Source organism: Xenopus tropicalis, chromosome 10, assembly GCF_000004195.4.
Source record: "Xenopus tropicalis strain Nigerian chromosome 10, UCB_Xtro_10.0, whole genome shotgun sequence".
NCBI classification, from domain to species: Eukaryota; Metazoa; Chordata; class Amphibia; order Anura; family Pipidae; genus Xenopus; species Xenopus tropicalis.
The window spans coordinates 2,264,396-2,270,395 of record NC_030686.2 but is presented as its reverse complement, the minus strand read 5'-3'; positions in this window follow the sequence as shown (position 1 = coordinate 2,270,395).

Below are 6,000 nucleotides of genomic sequence, written 5' to 3'. Positions count from 1 at the left end.
CACAGGCCTCTCCTTCATATAGAGCCCCCCAACTCTCACAGGCCCTCCTTCATGGACATAGAGCCCCCAACTCTCACAGGCCTCTCCTTCATATAGAGCCCCCCAACTCTCACAGGCCTCTCCTTCATATAGAGCCCCCCAACTCTCACAGGCCTCTCCTTCATATAGAGCCCCCCAACTCTCACAGGCCTCTCCTTCATATAGAGCCCCCAACTCTCACAGGCCTCTCCTTCATATAGAACCCCCCAACTCTCACAGGCCCCTCCTTCATATAGAGCCCCCCAACTCTCACAGGCCTCTCCTTCATGGACATAGAGCCCCCCAACTCTCACAGGCCTCTCCTTCATATAGAGCCCCCAACTATCACAGGCCTCTCCTTCATGGACATAGAGCCCCCCAACTCTCACAGGCCTCTCCTTCATGGACATAGAGCCCCCCAACTCTCACAGGCCTCTCCTGTATGGACATAGAGCCCCCCAACACTCACAGGTCTCTCATTTATGGCCATAGAGCCCCCCAACTCTCACAGGCCTCTCCTTCATGGACATTGAGCCCCCCAACTATCACAGGCCTATCCTTCATGGACATAGAGCCCCCCAACTCTCACAGGCCTCTCCTTTATGGACATAGAGCCCCCCAACACTCACATGTCTCTCCTTTATGGCCATAGAGCCCCCCAACTCTCACAGGTCTCTCCTTCATGGACATAGAGCCCCCAACTCTCACAGGCCTCTCCTTCATGGACATAGAGCCTCCCAACTCTCACAGGCCTCTCCTTCATGGACATAGAGCCCCCCAACACTCACAGGTCTCTCATTTATGGCCATAGAGCCTCCCAACTCTCACAGGCCTCTCCTTCATGGACATAGAGCCTCCCAACTCTCACAGGCCTCTCCTTCATGGACATAGAGCCCCCCAACTCTCACAGGCCTCTTCTTTATGGGCATAGAGCCCCCCAACTCTCACAGACCTCTCCTTCATGGACATAGAGCCCCCCAACACTCACAGGTCTCTCATTTATGGCCATAGAGCCTCCCAACTCTCACAGGCCTCTCCTTCATGGACATAGAGCCTCCCAACTCTCACAGGCCTCTCCTTCATGGACATAGAGCCCCCCAACTCTCACAGGCCTCTTCTTTATGGGCATAGAGCCCCCCAACTCTCACAGACCTCTCCTTCATGGACATAGAGCCCCCCAACTCTCACAGGCCTGTCCTTCATGGACATAGAGCCCCCCAACTCTCACAGGCCTCTTCTTTATGGGCATAGAGCCCCCCAACTCTCACAGACCTCTCCTTCATGGACATAGAGCCCCCCAACTCTCACAGGCCTGTCCTTCATGGACATAGAGCCCCCCAACTCTCACAGGCCTCTCCTTCATGGACATAGAGCCCCCCAACTCTCACAGGCCTCTCCTTCATGGACATAGAGCCCCCCAACTCTCACAGGCCTCTCCTTCATATAGAGCCCCCCAACTCTCACAGGCCTCTCCTTCATATAGAACCCCCCAACTCTCACAGGCCCCTCCTTCATATAGAGCCCCCCAACTCTCACAGGCCTCTCCTTCATGGACATAGAGCCCCCCAACTCTCACAGGCCTCTCCTTCATATAGAGCCCCCCAACTATCACAGGCCTCTCCTTCATGGACATAGAGCCCCCCAACTCTCACAGGCCTCTCCTGTATGGACATAGAGCCTCCCAACTCTCACAGGCCTCTCCTTCATGGACATAGAGCCCCCAACTCTCAGAGGCCTCTCCTTCATGGACATAGAGCCCCCCAACTCTCACAGGCCTCTCCTTCATGGACATAGAGCCCCCCAACTCTCACAGGCCTCTTCTTTATGGACATAGAGCCCCCCAACTCTCACAGGCCTCTCCTTCATGGACATAGAGCCCCCCAACTCTCACAGGCCTCTCCTTCATGGACATAGAGCCCCCCAACTCTCACAGGCCTCTCCTTCATGGACATAGAGCCCCCCAACTCTCACAGGCCTCTCCTGTATGGAAATAGAGCCCCCCAACACTCACAGGTCTCTCATTTATGGCCATAGAGCCCCCCAACTCTCACAGGCCTCTCCTTCATGGACATTGAGCCCCCCAACTATCACAGGCCTATCCTTCATGGACATAGAGCCCCCCAACTCTCACAGGCCTCTCCTTTATGGACATAGAGCCCCCCAACACTCACATGTCTCTCCTTTATGGCCATAGAGCCCCCCAACTCTCACAGGTCTCTCCTTCATGGACATAGAGCCCCCCAACTCTCACAGGCCTCTCCTTTATGGACATAGAGCCCCCCAACACTCACATGTCTCTCCTTCATGGACATAGAGCTCCCCAACTCTCATAGGCCTCTCCTTCATGGACATAGAGCCCCCCAACTCTCACAGGCCTCTCCTTTATGGACATAGAGCCCCCCAACACTCACATGTCTCTCCTTTATGGCCATAGAGCCCCCCAACTCTCACAGGTCTCTCCTTCATGGACATAGAGCCCCCAACTCTCACAGGCCTCTCCTTCATGGACATAGAGCCCCCCAACTCTCACAGGCCTCTCCTTCATGGACATAGAGCTCCCCAACTCTCACAGGCTTCTCCTTCATGGACATAGAGCCCCCCAACTCTCACAGGCCTCTCCTGTATGGACATAGAGCCCCCCAACACTCACAGGTCTCTCATTTATGGCCATAGAGCCTCCCAACTCTCACAGGCCTCTCCTTCATGGACATAGAGCCCCCCAACTCTCACAGGCCTCTCCTTCATGGACATAGAGCCCCCCAACTCTCACAGGCCTCTCCTTCATGGACATAGAGCCCCCCAACACTCACAGGTCTCTCATTTATGGCCATAGAGCCTCCCAACTCTCACAGGCCTCTCCTTCATGGACATAGAGCCTCCCAACTCTCACAGGCCTCTCCTTCATGGACATAGAGCCCCCCAACTCTCACAGGCCTCTTCTTTATGGGCATAGAGCCCCCAACTCTCACAGACCTCTCCTTCATGGACATAGAGCCCCCCAACTCTCACAGGCCTCTCCTTCATGGACATAGAGCCTCCCAACCCTCACAGGCCTCTCCTTCATGGACATAGAGCCTCCCAACCCTCACAGGCCTCTCCTTCATGGACATAGAGCCCCCCAACTCTCAGAGGCCTCTCCTTCATGGACATAGAGCCCCCCAACTCTCACAGGCCTCTCCTTCATGGACATAGAACCCCCCAACTCTCACAGGCCTCTCCTTCATGGACATAGAGCCCCCCAACTCTCACAGGCCTCTCCTTCATGGACATAGAGCCCCCCAACTCTCACAGGCCTCTCCTTCATGGTCATAGAGCCCCCCAACTCTCACAGGCCTCTCCTTCATGGATATAGAGCCCCCCAACTCTCACAGGCCTCTCCTTCATGGACATAGAGCCCCCCAACTCTTACAGGCCTCTCCTTCATGGACATAGAGCCCCCCAACTCTCACAGGCCTCTCCTTCATGGACATAGAGCTCCCCAACTCTCACAGGCCTCTCCTTCATGGACATAGAGCCCCCCAACTCTCACAGGCCTCTCCTTCATGGACATAGAGCCCCCCAACTCTCACAGGCCTCTCCTTCATGGACATAGAGCCCCCCAACTCTCACAGGCCTCTCCTTCATGGACATAGAGCCCCCCAACTCTCACAGGCCTCTCCTTCATGGGCACAGAGCCCCCCAACCCTCCCAAGCCCCCCCATTTATAACTACCTGCAGTGCTTTCTAACCCTCCTCTATCAGATATATATACACATGATAAAAGAGAAGAAATAAATTTACCCTTTGCCCCCCTAACTGCCCCCCTTACCTACAGTCCTGGCTACTTATCGGGCTGATTCGGACCCAGTTCTTTCCTGACCAACATAAATTCTGCTGCCCAGTCTTTTGTATAAAGCGGAGCCCCAGGCAGCATCCAGTGACAGACCTGTGACAGGGCCAGAGCTCCCCCTTCTGGAGGCCACAGGCATTGCAAGTCTAACACTATTGGCCGGATCAATGTTTAACCCTAGATTTCCCTTGCCCGGGCCTGGCAGTGCCTATTTACACAGCTTGGGCAGCTTTGTGGTTACACAGAATGCGCAATGCCCTCTGGGGCCCATACACCAGAAGTTTGGGCAGATGCCCGGCCAATGCTAAGGGTCACCCCGACCTCAGACAGAGGGGGGACTGCAGGGGCCAAACTCCATGGGCAGAGACTGGCATTGGGCACTTTTGGGCAGGGTGCAAGGGGACAGCATAGAGTACTGAGATACACCGTGCCCATCAGCAATGTCCAATCACAGGCTCTGGAGATGCCATGTTGGCCAATGGCTCAACCCAAAACCAGCTCTGGTTACTATAGGACCCAGGGGTGGAGTCGGGCCAATAGCACCCTCCTTTAGGTGCCCCCCCAGGAACTGTAAATAATAGTGAGCTGTCAGTGGCTCAGAAGGAGCAGGGGGGCCCTGTCGCCCCAAAGGTTTCCATAACCCTGGGGTGGCGCCCTGGGTGCAGCGAGGTTACATAAGGGTTAATGCAGTGGGTGCTCCCTGGCAGCAGAACAGACTGTTACATATTCTCTTCTATTTCAGCCCAGTAACCATGGCCAGGCATGGCCTACAACTCCCAGCATGCCCCATAAGCCGCCCCTGAAAGAGACAGACACGGAGCCGGTTGCACTTTCATGGTTTAATACAGAATAGAGAAAGCTCCATTTAGAAGAACATGGCGTTAGTATAAGCCCTGAGAGACGGCAGGGACAGGGGGCAAAGGGCCTCATTACGGGCAGACAGGGCCACTGGCATAGGCTGCCCACCCTGTGCCCACCCACAGTCATATGGGCACACAGGCCAGATAGCCACGGGCCATAGCCTTGCCTGGCTCAGTAGCCAAGACCCAATAGGGTAACATGCAGGGTGTGACCGACTGAAGGTGCAGAGGTGACAGGGGGGGGTAAGAGGGGCCCTAAGCTGTGATTGGCAGGTACGGGGAGGGGGGGACTCAATTCCTACACGTAACCCACACGTTTCCCTGAACGAGGCCCGGTACTGCCAGAATTATAAAGGGGAATCAGTCAACTGCTTGTAAATCTCACTGTTAAATAGTTGCTAGGGTACAATGTACCATGGCAACCAGGCAGTGAGGTGAATGAGAGACAGGAATCAGAACAGGGAACCTTATAAACTGGTCCAGAACCACAATTCATTTAAAAACCAATTGGGTTTTACCTTCCAATCCCAGCTTATGTGCCATCGGCCTATGGAATCCCAGGAACCTCTCCAACAGGCCAATGGCACGAAGGGAAGCAGCTGGGGCTACTGAACTACAGTTCCCAGAATTCTCCGGGAATTGTAGTTTAGCCTCATTAGTCGGGGAGAGGCGGGGACATCCCCTAATTAATCACAAACCTCACCCAATGGACGGGCGCGTTTCTCCCATCAAACAAACAAAAACTTACCTTTCAAATAAAAAATAATAGGGAAAAGATATATTAGCGACCACCAGGGCGGCGCCATTACAGTCCTAATGAACCTCATGAGGGGGGCGGGCCAGCAATTTCATTGGCCAGCTCAGAATCCATAAAAACACACACAGAATTCAGGATTTTCTCCCAACGGTCACGGGAATCTTTGGAGTTTGCGCTGCCGCAGACGCGCTGGGTTGGACGTTTCCTTGGAAAGGGGGTGGAGACAGAGTGCCAAGTAGGGGGCGGAGACAGAGTGGCAAGTAGGAGGGGCTATATAAAAACTACAGGCGTTTAATGAACTGGCCGAAAACCCCCCATATATATAGATATAGGGGGAAATGGGGGGAAGTGAAGAAATGGGGGGGTGAATGGTTATTTGTAGCTTGCGTTAGAAGATACATAGATGCCGAAAGCGCCCAATCAGTGCCCAAGCCTACGGGCCGCACCACAAATTGTTTGTAAGTTTTTTCTTTCTGATCCCTCCCCAAAGTTACTGTGTTTGTAAGATCAGTCCTAGAGGTACGGGGGGGGGGGGG